Source organism: Scyliorhinus canicula, chromosome 4 (assembly GCF_902713615.1).
Source record: "Scyliorhinus canicula chromosome 4, sScyCan1.1, whole genome shotgun sequence".
NCBI lineage: Eukaryota > Metazoa > Chordata > Chondrichthyes > Carcharhiniformes > Scyliorhinidae > Scyliorhinus > Scyliorhinus canicula.
The window spans coordinates 46587758-46604677 of record NC_052149.1 but is presented as its reverse complement, the minus strand read 5'-3'; the positions used below and the strand labels follow the sequence as shown (position 1 = coordinate 46604677).

Genomic DNA, 16920 nt, shown 5'->3' with positions numbered 1-16920 from the left:
TCTTCTCTCGACACTAGCTCAAACTCCATTTGGAGCATCTGCCTCCTTCAACAGCGTCTCCTCAGGTGCCACCGAGTATCTCTGGTCCACTGCCAGAATGACTCCACCAGGCTCAACCTACCTGCCTGCTCCGCCCTCACCTAATGCATCCTAATCAAGATAAATACCCACTGCCTTCAACACCTCCCATAATGTAGCCATAGATACTTCCCCCGTCTTGTTATGCTCCGTTCTGGATAGTCACCACCCCTATCTTCTCACAGATCTCCTTATCAGCCAATAACCCCACATACAACCTCCACTGCGGCCTCTGGGAGCTTGCCCACTCCACCCGCAAGTCCACCTAGTGTGATGCATGGTCAGACGCCATGATAGCCGAATATCCGGTCCTATCCACCCCCACCAATGGTGCAGTGCCTTGTCCAGTCAAAAAAATCAGTCTGTGAGTACCTCCTGTGAACATGCGAAAAGAACAAAAATTCCTTCGCCCTCAGGTCCTCTGCCCCCATTCGCTCCATAATTCCCAACAGCTCCTTCGTCACTGCCGACACTCATAGGTCTGGGGCATGACCAGTCCAGTCTAGTATCCAGCACCTTATAAAAAATTCCTCTCCCCCATGATCAACCGGTGCGTGTTCAGGCCTGGAATCTTTGCCAGGATTCGCCTCATAAATTCCACATCATCCAAATGTGGGGCATAAATGTTCACGAGCACCGGCCCCGCCCCCTCCCCTCAGCTACATCTCTGTTTTTTGTTTTTTTCAAATAATTTTTATTAAGATTTTCACAAAATATAAACAACAAAACAATATTAACAAAACAACCGTGGTAAAAACCCAAGAACAACACCCAACCAACTACAAAAGCAACTGCAAACAAAAAAAACACCCAAACAACAAAAGGGAAAGAGATAACACCCGCCACATCCCACAAACCCATGCACACAGTTCTCCCTCCCACCGAACCAAACCCCCCTCTCCTGCCCCCCCCCCCCCCCCTCTCCCCCCTTCCCCCCCCCTCCCCCCCCCCTCCCGCATCCTTCCATTGAAGCAAGATCCTCCGCCGGGCTACTAGGGACGCAAAGGCCAGAACACTGGCCTCTTTCGCCTCCTGCACTCCCGGCTCCACAGCCTGGCTTGACCCTGGATCCCACCACCCTCGACACCGTCCTTGCTACCCCCATCCAAAACTCCCCCAGCGCCCAAAACATATGGGCGTGATTCGCTGGGCTCCCCAAGCACCTAACACACCTGTCTTCGCCCCCGAAAAACCTACTCATCCTCGTCCCAGTCATGTGGGCCCTATGCAGCACCTTGAACTGTATAAGGCTAAGCCTCGCACAGGAAGAGGAGGAATTCACTCTCTCCAGGGCATCCGCCCACATCCCCTCCTCAATCTCCTCACCCAGCTCATCTTCCCATTTCCCCTTCAGTTCCTCCACCGAGGCCTCATCCACCTCCTGCATTACCCGGTATGTGTCCGAAATCCTCCCTTCTCCAACCCACACGCCCGAGAGCGCCCTGTCTCGTACCCCATGTAGGGGCAGCAAGGGGAACCCCTCCACCTGTCGCCTGGCAAACGCCCTAACCTGCATGTACCTAAACATGTTCCCCAGGGGGAGCCCAAACTTCCCCTCTAACTCCCCCAAGCTCGCGAACCTCCCCTCCACAAACAGGTCCCTCAACCTCCTAACCCCTACCCTGTGCCAGCCCAGAAATCCGCCATCATTGCTCCCTGGGACAAACCGAGGGTTCCCCCGTATCGGGGCCTCCATCGAGCCCCCCACTTCTCCCCTATGCCGTCTCCATTGCCCCCAAATTTTGAGAGTAGCCGCCACCACCGGGCTCGTGGTATACCTCGTTGGAGGGAGCGGCAACGGCGCCGTTACCAGCTCCTCCAGGCTCGTGCCCACACAGGACGTCACCTCCATCTTCCATGCCGCCCCTTCCCCGTCCATTACCCACTTACGCACCATCGCTGCGTTGGCAGCCAATAGTACCCACAGAGGTTGGGCAACGCCAGCCCCCCCCCTATCCCTGCCCTGTTCCAGGAATACTCTTCTCACCCTCGGAGTCCCATGCACCCACACAAATCCCGTAATACTCCTGTTGACCCTCCTAAAAAAGGCCTTCGGGATAAGGATGTGGAGGCACTGGAACAGGAACAAAAACCTCGGGAACACCGTCATCTTAACGGACTGCACCCTCCCCACCAGTGACAGCGGTAACATATCCCACCTTTTGAACTCCTCCTCCATCTGCTCCACCAACTTTGTGAGGTTGAGCTTGTGCAGGGCCCCCCAGCTCCCAGCCACCTGGACTCCTAGGTACCTGAAGCTGTTCCTTGCCTGATTCAGTGGGAGCCTACCAATCCCCTCCTCCTGATCCCCCGGGTGCACCACGAACAACTCGCTCTTGCCCAGGTTCAGCTTATACCCAGAGAAGCCACCGAATTCACAAGAATCCTCATCACCTCCGGCATCCCCCCACCGGGTCCGCCACATACAGCAACAGGTCGTCCGCATAAAGCGACACTCGATGCTCCTCCCCACCCCGCACCAGACCCCTCCAGTTCCCTGACTCCCTCAACGCCATGGCCAGGGGCTCAGTTGCCAACGCAAAGAGCAAGGGGGACAGGGGACACCCCTGCCTCGTCCCCTGGTACAGCCGAAAGTACTCCGACCTCCTTCTATTCGTGGCTACATTCGCCATCGGGGCCTCATAGAGCAACAACACCCAACGGACAAACCCCTCCCCAAACCCAAACCTCTCCAACACCTCCCACAGATACCCCCACTCAACCCTATCAAAGGCCTTCTCCGCATCTAATGCCACCACTATCTCCGCCTCCCCTTCCACAGCCGGCATCATAATAACGTTGAGGAGCCTTCGTACGTTTGTATTCAACTGCCTTCCCTTCACAAATCCCACAAACTGGTCCTCATGAATGACCCCTGACACGCAATCCTCTATTCTTGTGGCTAGGATCTTTGCCAGCAGCTTGGCAAATCTACATTTAGCAGCGAGATCGGCCTATATGACCCACACTGCAGAGGGTCCTTGTCCCGCTTCAGGATCAAGGAAATCAGCGCCCGTGACATAGTTGGGGGCAAAGCCCCTCCTCCCATGCCTCGTTAAAGGTCCGGACCAACAGGGGGCCCAACAGGTCCGCATACCTTTTATAAAATTCCGCCGGAATCCCATCCGGCCCTGGCGCCTTCCCCGACTGCATGCTCCCTATCCCTTTAACCAACTCCTCCAGCTCGATCGGCGCCCCCAGTCCCTCCACCTGCCCCCCCTGCCACCCCCCGACTCTTCTCATCCAGCCCTGAGTGAAGTACTTGGCCCACCCATCCCTTCCTCAGCCGAACCTGGTCCGCCACTTTCAGGTGTGTCTCTTGGAGCATGGCCACATCCGCCTTCAGCCCCTTCAAGTGCGCAAACACCCGGGCCCGTTTGACCGGCCCATTCAGCCCCCTCACATTCCAGGTTATCAGCTGGATCAGAGGGCTCCCTGCCCCCCCCCCCCCCCCCCCCCCCCGGCCGATTAGCCATAACCCATCCCCTGCCCACCACTGGCCAGCGTCCCCCGCTCTGCCAGTTCCCCCCGGCGGCAACCCCCCCCCCCCCCCCACCACCACCCTCCAGCTCCTTCCTGACCGTTTCAGCAGTAACCCGGTACCCCCGCCCCAGGCTAGGACCCCTCCTAGCTGCGCGCCTCCCTTCATAGCACTCCCGTGAGCCAGCTAACTTCTGCTGACCCCGGCGACTCCCGCCCTATCTCCGACTCCTCCCCACGTGGGACTACCCCATCTCCTTCATGCCCATCAGCAGGCCCCCCCCCCCCCCCCCCCACGCGCTCTTGCGAGGGGAAAAAATACAGCCAGCAACAGCCCGTGCTTCTCAGCCCCGACTCCGCCCCCACCATCTCACAGCGCGGGAAACCAGAGAAAAGCCCGTGCTTTCGCCCTGCCCAGCCCCGCCTCCTCTAGGGCAACTCCCATTGCCAGTCCCCCCCACCAGCTCCCCGAACTCCCCGTTTACCCCCCTGCCCGAACCCGTCCACCAGACCCATACAAAAAAGACATAACGACATCACCCCACCCACTCTAAAGCCAACCCACATCTTACATTAAACAGAGCAAACACAAGCACATTATCATACAACATCCCCCATCTTAGACCCTCAGTTTGAGTCCAGTTTCTCGGCCTGCACAAAGGCCCACGCCTCCTTCGGGGACTCAAAATAATGGTGCCGGTCCTTGTAGGTGACCCACAGACACGCCGGCTGCAACATGCCAAACTTCACGCTCCGTCTGTGGAGCACCGCCTTCGTCCAGTTAAACCCGGCCCTCCGCTTCGCCAGCTCAGCACTGCAGTCCTGGAAGATCCGCACCTCCGTGTTCTCCCACTTGCTGCTGCGCTCCTTTTTGGCCCACGATCCACGAACCGGTGAAACCGCACCAACACCGCCCGCGGCGGCTCGTTCTGCTTGGGCCTCCTAGCCAGAATTCTGTGGGCCCCCTCCAACTCCAGAGGCCCCTGGAAGGACCCAGCTCCCATCAGCGAGTTCAGCATAACGACCACATAGGCCGCCAGGTCCGACCCCTCCAGCCCCTCCGTGAGGCCCAGGATCCGCAAATTCTTCTGCCTCGACTGGTTGTCCAGCTCCTCGAACCGCTCCTGCCACTTTTTATGGAGCGCCTCGTGCATCTCCACCTTCCCCACGACGACCACGGCCTCATCCTCCCTTTCGGAGCCTGCTTCTGCAGCTCCCGGATTGTGGCCTCCTGGGCTGTCTGAGTCTCCATCAGCTCTCTGGTGGTAGCCTTCAGCGACTCCAGCAGCTCCACCTTAAGCTCCTGGAAGCAGCGCAGCAGAGTCTCCTGCTGCTCCTATGCCCACTGCCTCCACTCCGCCGGCCGCCATTTCGTTTTTCTTCCCCCGCTTTTCCAGGGGTGCTTCCACCGTTTTTCTTCTTACCCCACTCCTGGTCCGGACCATAGGACCATAGGGATCGACTCCAGTCCCCTTCCCACTTCGGGATTCGTCGACGAAGTTCCTTTTATCGCGGGAGCTGCCGAACGTGCGGCTTAGCTCCGCATTGCCGCCACCGGAAGTCCTACATCTCTGTTTTAACCAGCTCACTAAGGTCCATGGACCGTGCCCCCCAAGACCGAAGCCGAAGCAGTATCTCCGGCAGCAGTGCATCCCTCCCCGATAAACTCAATGCATTCTATGTTCGGTTTGAGCAGGAAACCATCAAACCACTGTCGAGTGCCCCAGCAGCCCCGAACACACCGCCACAGCTTCTGAACTCAGATTGGCTTTCCTGAAAGTTAACCCTCGGAAGGCGATGGGCCTGGACGGGTTCCCTTGTCGTGCACTCAGAGCCGGTGTGGACCAACTGGCAGATGTGTCCATGGACATCTTCAACATGTCCCTACTCCGCTCCGAGGTCCCGACCTGCTTCACCCGATGCTGGTGTCTGTGTATTTACATTGTGTACCTTGTGTTGCCCTTTTCTTTTCATGTACTAAATGATCTGTTTGAGCTGCTCGCAGTAAAATACTTTTCACTATATGTTGGTACACGTGACAATAAACAAATCCAGACTCCCGGTGGCGGCAATGGAGAGGTAGGTCACACATTTGACAGCTCCCTCCTGTAACCGGCTTTTGGACCCTTGTGGCGCTAACAATTGCTTTCAAAGACAGGAGACAAGTTCAATCGAGGCTTTATTGCTGTGTGATGCTATTCCTCCGGCTGCAACTGAAGACTAGGGTCTGAGTGACTCACACGCATATTTATGCACAAGCTCCCTGTGGGCGGAGCTAGCCGGGGCTTACCGGAGGAACCTGTATTACAGGTACAGCCATACATCCCCCTACTGCAAGTATGCACATCTACAGTGGTTATCACCACAACCTTTTCCCCCCGTTTGTTTTCAGATTTTTTGGGATAAAGCAGTGAAGAGTGAGACAGTAAGGAGAAATCCCCCTCCGGTGTATGAAGAATTGGACCAGAAGTGGCCGTGTGAGATGACAAAGTCCTATAAGGGCGACGCAAGGAGAGCTGATAACACGGGGCAGCATGGCGGAGGGCAAAGGCCGCGTGGGGACGGCACAGTGGTCGACGAAGCAGCTGGTGAAGTTTTTCGAGGATTGCTTTGCCAAGCTGAAGAAGGACACGCTGGGCTTCGATTGATCAAGTGGTTCAGAATCCGGAAACCCACGGGAGAGCGATCCAGGAGGTCGAACAAAAGTTGTCCGAGCACGAGGAGTATATAACTGTGCTGGAAAGCAAGGGGGGGGATGATGAACGACCGCCAGAAAAGAATGCAGGAAAAGCTGGAAAGCTGGAGGACCTGGAGAATAGGTCCAGGAGGCGGAATCTCAGAATTGTTGGAGAAGTTGATGGGGGCTGGGGCGTTCCCGCGGCCTCTGGAATTGGACAGAGCGCACAAAGCCCTCACGAGGAAGCCCAGAGCGAACGAATCGGCGAGGGCCATGGTGGTACGTTTTCACCATTTCATGGACAAGGAACATGTTTTGTGGTGGGCCAAGAAAGAATGGAGCAGCAAGTGGGAGAACTGTGAGTTGCGCATTTATCAGGACCTGTCAAGAGGTGAGCTGGGTTCAATCGGGTAAAAACGACCCTATTTAAGAAGGGGGTGGAGTTTGGGATGCTGTACCCAGCCCGCCTGTGGGTCACACATGAGGAACGGAATTTCTACTTTGAAACGGCAGACGAAGTATGGACCTTTATTAAAGAAATGAAGCTGGTGGCGAATTAAAAGACACTTAAGCCTTGGAGAGGTACTGTGGCAGCGATTTGTGGTGCTGGATTGTAAAAATTTAAGTAGCTTTGTGAAATAATGGGCTGTGTGGATAGTTAACGGTTAATCTTTCTTGTAGGGGCCTTGTTAAAGGGGAGGGGGGGGGAAGGGCTTTGAATTTAGTTCTGCTTTCTGGGTGACTTTTTCTAAAGTGATTATTTCATCACTGTTTTTTTCCTGTTGTTTGTTTACTGGGGAATGTGATGCTTTTAAAATGTTTATTCATGTGGGGGGGAAGAGAGGAGAATAAAATCGGGAGACAGACTGCTTGGTGCCAGGGGCAGAAGTTATCGAGTCAGCATGGGGCAGCTGACTCTCGGAAACGCAGTGGGGGATGGACATAGACCTGTATAGCTCAGTACTGGCCCTTCGGCCCACGATGTTGTGCCGAACTAGTCTGAAACTAAGATCAAATCAACCTACTCCTAATGATTCTAGTGCACTCCATATGCCTAACCAAGAACCGCTTGAAAGTTTCTAAAGTGTCTGACTCCACTACCATAGCTGGGAGTGTATTCCATGCCCCAACCACTCTCTGATTAAAGAACCTACCTCTGACATCCCTCCTATATCTTCCACCATGAACCTTATAGTTATGGCCCCTTGTAACAGCTACATCCACCCAAGGAAAAAGTCGCTGAACGTCCACTCTATCTGTCCTTCTCATCATCTTATACACCTCAATTAAGTCACCTAATGTTAACAGGTTTTAAGCTGGAGCTTGACTTGGGGTATTGGGTTTTTAGTGTTGTTGCGGGGGGGGGGGGGGGGGGGAAAGAGAGCTGCTTTGCTGATGGGAGGAATGGGAGGTTGGGAACGGCGATGGCCCGAGTTGGGACTCGAGGAAGCTGAGGGCGCGAGCTCGAGGCTGGCCCAAAAAGGGTGATGGCTAGTCTGGGGGGGGGGGGGGGGGGGGGGGTTGGAGTTGGAAGCCCCCTGTCCAGGCTGATCACATGGAATGTGAGAGGACTGAATGGGCTGGTCAAGCGGGCTCGCGTGTTCGCACATTTGAGGGAACTGAAAGCGGACATGGCAATGCTACAAGAGACACACCTAAAGGTTACAAATCAGACGAGATTGAGGAAGGGGTGGGTTAGCCAAGTGTTCCACTCAGGACTGGACTCAAAGACCAGAGGGTAGCGATCTTGATCAGCAAACGAGTGGCATTCGAGGCAGGGAGAATCGTGTCAGACAAGGGGGGTAGGTATATAATGGTGAGTGGGAAGCTGGAGGTGGTGCGAGTGGTACTTGTGAACATATATGCTCCGAATTGGGACAACGTGGAATTCATGAGGCGAGTGTTAGGTAAGATCCCAGATTTAGAGTCACATACCCTGATCATGGGAGGGGACTTCAACACAGTCATTGATCCGGAATTGGACCGGTCAAAATCCAGGACAGGGAGGAGGCTGGCTGCGGCAAAGGAATTGAAGGGTTTTAGGAACAGATGGGGGTAGTAGACCCATGGAGGTTTGCACGGCCGAGGACAAAGGAGCTTTCTTTTTTTCACATGTCCACAAGGTATACTCTTGCATCGACTTTTTTGTTCTGAGTACGGCGCTAATACCGAAGGTGGTGGATACGGAGTACTCGGCAATTGCAGTGTTGCATCATGCCCCGCATTTGGTGGATCTACGGGTTAGTGTGGAGAGGGGGCAACGCCCGCTGTGGAGACTGGATGTGGGGTTGCTAGGGGACGAGGTGGTCTGTGGGCGGGTTAACAAGTCCATCCAGAACTACCTGGAAACAAATGATACGGGGGAGGTCTTTGTAGCGACTGTCTGGGAAGCTTTGACGGCAGTAGTCAGAGGGGAATAATCTCGATATGGGTCCACAGAGAAAAGGTGGAACGGGCTGAGAGGGATAGATTAGTGGAGGAGATATTCCAGGTGGACAAGACATACTTAGAGACCCCGGACGCGCGGCTACTGAGGGAGCGGTGGAGGTTACAGGTGAAGTTTGGGCTGTTGACAACAGGGAAAGCAGTGGAACAGTTGAGGAAGGCAAGGGGGGCGATCTATGAGTACGAGGAAAAGGCAAGCAGAATGTTGGCGCACCAGCTCAGGAAAAGAGAGACGGCCAGAGAGATAGTTAAAGTAAAGAGTAGAGACGGTAATACTGTCCTGGACCCAGCGTGGGTGAACGAGGTGTTTAAGGACTTTTATAGTAAATTAGATGAGTCGGAACCCCCGGCTGGGGTGGATAGGATGAGGCAATTTCTGGATCAGTTGACGTTCCTGAGGGTGGAGGATGACCTGGTGGAGGGACTGGGAGACCCCATTGAGATTGAGGAAATAATCAAGGGGCTGGAGGTCATGCAGTCGGGCAAGGCCCCGGGGCCTGACGGCTACACCGTGGAATTCTATAAGAAGTTTTCAGAGATATTGAGCCCACTGCTGGTGAGGACATTTAACGAAGCAAGAGAGAAGGGAGTCCACCCTCCAACAATATCGCAGACCTCGATTTCATTGATCTTGAAACGAGAGAAGGATCCGGAGCAATGTGGATCATACAGGCTGATTTCTCGACTGAATGTGGATGCCAAACTGCTGGCTGAGATACTGGCCACAAGGATAGAGGACTGTGTCCCGGGGGTGAAAGGGGAAGACGGGATTTGTTAAGGGCAGGCAAGTCAAGTCCAATGTTCGAAGGCTTCTAGATGTTATTATGATGCCCTCAGAAGGAGAGGAGGTGGAGCTGGTGGTAGCGATGGATGCGGAGAAGGCTTTTTGGGTGGAGTGGAATTACCTGTGGGAGGCGCTGGGAAGGTTTGGGTTTGGTGAGGGCTTTATTTACTGGGTGTGGTTGCTCTATCAGGCACCAGTAGCGACTGTGCGTACGAACCGGCTGAGGCCGGAGTTTTTTGAACTACACCGAGGGACGAGGCAAGGGTGTCCCCTCTACCCGTTACTGTTTGCTCTGGCCATAGAGCTATTGGCCATGGCATTGAGAGCCTCTAGGAACTGGAAAGGGTAGGTTCGGGGGCGTGTGGAGCACTCGGTCTCGCTCTACGCAGATGACCTGCTCTTGTACATTTTGGACCCGTTGGAGGGGATGGGGGAAGTAATGCGAATCTTGGGGGAATTTGGCAATTTCTCGGGGTATAAATTGAACATGGGGAAAAGCAAGATGTTTGCAATCCAGGCAAGAGGGCAGGAGAAGTGACTGGGAGAGCTGCCACTTAGAATGGTGTGGAAGAGCTTTCGATATCTGGGAATCCAGGTGGCCTGGAAATGGGAGGTACGACACAAGTTAAACCTATCCCGGTTGGTAGAACAAATGGAAGGGGACTTTAAGAGATGGGACATGCTCCCGCTATCACTGTCGGGAAAGGTACAGACCGTGAAAATGACAGTCCTCCCCAGATTTCTGTTTGTCTTTCAGTGCCTCCCCATCTTCATCCCTAAGGCCTTTTTCAAGCGGGTGAATAAGATTATTTCGGGCTTTGTGTGGGCGAGTAAAACCCCGCAAGTGAAGAAAGTGATTCTGGAGCGCAGTCGGGAGGAGGGTGGGTCGGTGCTGCCGAACTTCTGCAATTACTACTGGGCGGCTAATATAGCCATGATTAGCAAGTGGGTAGTGGGGGAGGGGTCGGCATGGGAGCGCATGGAGGCGGCGTCATGTAATGACACCAGACTGAGAGCATTGGTAACGGCACCTCTGCTGTTCTTGCCGGCCCGATACTCCACAAGTCCGATGGTAGTGGCAGCTCTGAGGATCTGGGGTAGTGGAGGAGATATAAGAGAGTGGAGGGACCATCGATTTGGACCCCGATTTATAACAACCACAGGTTTGTACCGGGGTAGTCTAGATGGAGGGTTCCGGAGTTGGCAGAGGGCAGGAATTAGAAGGATGGGGGATTTATTTATAGATGGGAGTTTTCCCAGCTTGAAAGCTTTGGAGGATGAATTAAATTGCCAGCTGGCAATTTTAGGTATTTGCCAGTTTTAGGTATTTGCAGTTGTGCGACCGCCTGAGAAAACAGGTGCCAGCCTTTCCGCTGCTGCCGCCACGGGGGGGATACAGGATAGAGTAGTTTCCGGTACCTGGGTGGGAGGGGGGAAGGTATCGGATATTTACCAGGCGCTTTCGGAGGCGGAGGAAACTCCGTTGGAGGAGCTTAAGGGCAAGTGGGAGGACGAGCTAGGAGGAGAGATCGAGGCGGGTCTATGGGCGGATGCCCTAAGCAGGGTTAATACCTCCTCATCGTGCGCCAGGCTTAGCCTGATCCAATATTAGGTAGTTCACCGGGCACACTTGACAGTGGCTAGGATGAGCAAGTTTTTTGGGGTTGAGGATAGAAGATAGGCCCAGCAAATGATGTCCACATGTCTTGGGCATGCCCGGAACTTAGAGGGTTTTGGCAGAGTCCTGAGGTAGCAATCTTTGGAGTGTCGGAAGATCCGTGAGTTCAGGGGGCGGAAGAGGCCGACATCCTGGCCTTTCCCTCCTAAGAATGTGGAGGGACTCGAAGCCCCCAAGTGTAGAGACCTGGGTTAGTGACATGGCTGGGTTCCTCAGTCTTGAGAAAATAAAGTTTGCCTTAAATGGGTTAATGTTAGGTTTCTCCCGGAGGTGGCAGCTGTTCGTCGACTTTCTCGGGGAAAATTAAAAATGTCAGCAGATGCAGTATTCCAAGGAAAAAGGGGGGAGGGGGGGTGGGGGGCGGGCGCGGGTGCGCGGGCGGCTTGTTGTTGTATGGTTGAGATGTGTGAAGATTGGGCTGGGAGGGGAAATGTTTATTTTACCATGTTGATGTCATTGTTTTTGTTACTGTTTTCAAATACCTTAATAGTACAATATTATTTTTAAAAAAACAAATCCAATCCAACTCCGTCCACATCAGCAACGCACACACTCTGCCATCCCTAACAGAGACAAAGAGAAATAAATCCACCACCCCCCCAAAAGATCTATCTTCCACTTCCCTCTTGTTATCTAGCCTATCTGCTCGCATTGTGATCCCACTCGATGCAACTGCCTTCCCCAAAGCCCTCCCAAACCCTCGTACCCGCTTCTCCACATACCCACTTACAGCAACAACCCCAATAACTCACATGATACAACATTCAACCTTGCTGAAAAGCACCATCACTCTGCTCATTTGTATCTCCATAGTCCAGAATTCCCAAGTCCATGATCTTGCATAAACCTACTTGCATGTGCATGTAGAACTCCTGGCCATGGTATGTGAGCCACAACCAGGCTCAGTACAGCACCTCAAACTTCACTCCTTCTTTCAACAGGACCGCTTTGACCTGTTGAATCCAGCCTCGCGCTTCGACAGCTCCGCACCCAAATCCCAATAGACCCACAGTGCCTTCACGCAACCCCACAATCCGGAGATTCTGCCTCCTCGACGATTCTCCAACTCGTCCACTTTCTCCCTCAGCTTCCTTTGGCCCTCCATCACGAGCGTAATCTCTGTATCTAACAAGGCTAGCTGGTCCTCATGGTACATCACCGTCTCTTCTACTTTTTGGAGTAATGCACTATGTGCCTCCAACCTCTTCTCCACTCTCTCGATGGCTGCCCGAATTGGGTCTGCCACCATAGCCAGGTCCTCTGAGGCTTCCTGCCAGAACTTGGCTGTTGAAAACTCCACCAACTGTTCCGTGGACCATTGAGCAGATAACAACGCCACAGAGCTCTTTCTGCCATCTCCTGTCGCATTTCGCGGAAGCTTCTGGTCTGACTCTAGCCCCTTTACAGTTGAACTCCTTGATTGATCGTGCTGAAACATGCCCATTCGAATGATAATCCTTAGCTCTGTCTGTTCCTGCACTTGGTACCAGCAAACATTCCTCGTGAATGGGTATCAAGGACCAAACAATTCCGCCTCAAACAGGAGCCACAAATTGTGCGACCACTCACTCAATAGCTGCAACCAGAACAAACACTCTAACTTATAACTGACAGCTTCTTTATCTCCAATTAACCTCTATCAAGGATCAAAAAACACTTTTAAATAGAGTTAGCAAACACAGGATTACTTGCCAGTCGTTGTATAGAGAAATCTTTTGAGAGACTGCTTGGAGAGAGCCCGTCAGATTAATTTTGAATCTCTGCCAGTCTTCTGGGGAAGTTGCTGTTCAGCTCACAGCCAAAATTAAAACTGACCTCTGCCTGCTAGAACCATGGCTCCTGCCATAAATTACATCATTAATTACATCACCCCATTCCACTCAACTCCCATGATCTACTGGCTTAAGTTAAAATACAATGTGCCTAATTATCTACTCCCCATGGAATCCCGAGAAATCATAACAAAAACCCATTAGGTCTCGCCTTGTAAACATGGCTTGAAAGAAAGGTGATCACACTTTTACAACATCTTAATTGCACTTTTTACAACTACAAGATCCTTCTGCCTTTTAAACCAAGATTTAAAAAAATTACTACACCAGATACACATTATATAATATTTATTCCAATTTATTACATTCATCGCTCTGAATGCAAAAAATCCTCAGATCTCGCTTTCCTCCAATTCTGAATTGCATGAAAACAATATTTTTGTTATTCACAGGATGTCATTTCCTGCTCCAGCAATGGTTGCCATGCCAGCTTGCCCACTTTTCACCTCACTATGTTTGCATAAAGCAGCAGCTGCTCATATCTCGTGATGTGTTAGGCTGGAATTAATCCTCTCTGCCATTAGCTTATCAGGTTGAAATTCCAGGTGCCATATTTAAATGGCACTCAAACACCCACATTCACTCTAAAGCCAAGGACATACATATCATGTCAAACACCAGAATGGTCCCAAGAAGAAACAAACCACCTGTCCCGAAGTTCAGGGACAAGTTCCTGGATCGACTGTTCTAGGTAGCCTTGAACCAGTTGGAGGACCTCTACCCCTGTGATGGGGGCTGGTGGTCCACAAACCTCACTACATAGGCTTGGAAGAAGGCTGCAAAAGAGGACAGCGCCTACAGACCTCAGAAGAGGATTGCCCTCCAGTGCAGGAAGAGGATGAATGATCTCGATGCGCTCTGCCAGGGTAAGTTAATCTTCTCCTCGTTCTTAACTCACACTCATTAGGCCATCAGGCATTCGCAGCGTTACAGTCCACAGGGAACTCGCATTGAAATTGTCATCTTTTGTTAGGTCCTGAACAAATTGTGTCTCAGCCCTTACATAGGTCAACTCAATACACACAGCAGGCATGTGCTTTATCATCTGCTTTTGTACCTGGTGCGCTCACAACAAGAGGGAGAGATCCCAAACAGGAGAGGTTTGCTGGAGCTCAAGTCATGCCCCTCTTTGTGGAGTAGGTGGTAGATCTGGCAGGCAAAATCAGAGAATGTTCCTGCACCTTCTTGGTGACTCTCCAGCTAATTACGAATGAATTGCTCTCTCTATTACAACCACCAGCCAGAAAATTCCACGGCAAGCCTCCAACCAGTCCAAAAGCTCCACCGTCTACAGAACCTCGGATGAGAAGGCTTCAGAAGCATCCGAAGAAGACCTGACACTGCATTTACCTGAACCCTCCACCAGTGCAGAAACATGCACTTCAGTGGGACCTCGTTTTAGAGCAAGCTCAGGTCACCATCTGGTGAGCTTAGCACAGGAATAGACCCACAAAAAGTGGAGGCATTGACAGCTTAGGTCTCTAACACTTGGAAGACTGCTGAGTCCAATGATGAGACTGTGGAAACGGCCCTTAGAGAAATGTTGGAGCTCGAAAGATAGGCAGATGTAAAACAGCCAGAATTGTCAGAGGCTGTAACCAGGTTAGAATGAAGGCAGAGGAGTCTGTTCACGTTCTGTCTGATGTTGTGACACGGACGTGTGAGAGCATTGAGGCCACCTTTGGAAGGAGACCTCCGACTTGGAGATCCTGGTTCAACAATTTGTGGCAGATATACGCTTGGATCTGCACATCTTCGCTCTAGCCATGAGCGGGATCCATCAATGACTAGGTGAGAGGGGGACGGGGCTTTTTGATCTCCGTCTAGGAGCCCATTGACAAAGGATTTGGATCTGGATGAGTAAAGCCCAGGGCTGCCGGCTTCGGTCATGGCACTGTCGAGCTACCTCATTTTGAATACCTTTCTTATAATCCCCCATTATTTCTTCCTGTATGCTTCCTACAATATAGCTACTAGGGGGATTTTAAGCGACTCCCATAAGTAACTCCTATTTCTTATCTATATCTTGATCTTCTGAACGAAGGTCATCTCTCACTACTGTACTCATGGTCACCTAGTTTCCTGACTTTTTAAAATGTCAAAGACTTTTGGATATTTAGAACCAAGCCTTGGTCACCCTCTAATCACGTCTCTGAAAAAGACTATCAAGTCATACATATTTATTTCTATTTGTGCTATCAACTTATCCAATTTGTTATCAATGCTGTGCACATTCAGATACAGAGCCTTGAAATATGTATTTTTACCATTCTTACAAACTCTGGCCCTATCTGATGGTGCACGTATTTGTATGCTCTGTCCTTCTCTGCCACACTCCGGTTACTTTTGCCCAGATCATTACCCTGCTCTATTGTCTTGTTCTTTCTCTTTAATTTATTATTTCTCCCTTCACATGATTCCTTCCCCTCCAACTATTTTGTTTAAAGTGCTCTTTACTGCTCAGATGATTTGCCAATACACTGACCTCAGCACGGTTGATTTGACCACAGTCCAATGTACAGCTCCATCTTTTCTCACTACTGGTGCCAGTGCCCCGTGAATCGAAACCCATTTCACCCAAAGCAATCTTTGTCATGCATTCAAATCTCTAATCATATTTATCCTTTACTAATTCACTTATAGTTCAATTAGTAATCCAGACATTATGATATTTGTAGATCTACTTTTTAATTTAGCCACTATTTGCTTGTATCCGCTCAGCAGACTCTTTCCTAGTTCTGTCTGCATCGTTGGCACCTATGTGGACCATGGCAAGTGTAGCCATCTAAGATGGCCACCTGCAAAGGACCATGGGAATTATGGCCAACCCAGGACTCAGACAAATTCAGAGCCTATGTGTATCTGAAACACAGGTAATCAGGCCTGATCGAAATCCCCGCTTGTTTGCATTTCAATGGCCCATTTTCCCAGGACAATAGAACTCCGATCAAGCAACCGGTACAGCCCCAGACTGATCGGCGCCATTCCCCTTACTCAGAAAACACAGCTGCCAAGGTCAATAACCTCTAAGGACCCGCCCAGCTACCAAGGCACCCGCCCCTTTATTGGCTGAAATTGAAGGGAGAGCACTGTCGAATTATTGGGTCCAAGGTTAAGGACCGCCCCAAAGAGCGCGAAATCCCACAGAGATAAAAGAGGACACAGCCTAGTGTTCTGTCTCTTTTGGATCCGGCCTCTGTCAGCCAATTGTAGCGGGAACAGCCAGCCAAGTTCAAGACCAATGATCGCTACCTGACGGATGAGCCCAGCAGAGACAGAGCCACTTTCTTCGAACCAGCCAAGTGAAATCCAGATAAAGGCCTTATCCTTTTGCACAGTGCCGGTCGCCCTGAAGTTAAGTATAGGTTGTAGCTGATAGGTGTAGTTTAACTCGCAGTTGATATTATGTTTGCTTGTCGAGGTAACTCTTGTGTATGTAAATAAACCATCTTTTGAACTAACTAACTGGTTGGTCATTTGATCGATATAAGGGAAGTCTTGTGGTTCACCAACATTATCATTAATATTAGCAACAATATTAGCGATGCTTTTGGGATCGAAAACGAGCAACACAAGTGGATCCACCCCCCTCCCCCCCCAGTGCTAGATCCTCTCCAGCACTGAGGAGATGTCCTTAACCCTGGCTCTGGGTAGGCAATAAAACCTTTGGAGCCTACACTCTCAGTTACAGAATGCCCAATCTATCCCACTGAATTATTTTCAAAACATTTGTGGGATATAGGCGTCGCTTGCTGGGCCAGCATTTATTGCCCGTCCGTAGTTGCCCTTGAGAAGGTGGGAGTCTAGGTCAGTGATTTCTGCCATGGTCTTTTTGATGAAGTCAGCGTCATCCCAATTGGAGAAGCTTTCCTCCCGACCAATTTTGCGAGCATCTGCGTGACGTACTCCGCCGGGTTTCTGCCACTTTCTTTGACCTTTATCGACT

General features: G+C 51.6%; 1 protein-coding gene across 2 annotated transcripts in view; it reads left to right on the top strand.

Moving 5' to 3' along the window:
• Positions 1–16920, top strand: part of LOC119964540 (peroxiredoxin-1-like) — a 132733-nt gene that overhangs the window by 82094 nt on the left and 33719 nt on the right. The window lies entirely within an intron of this gene.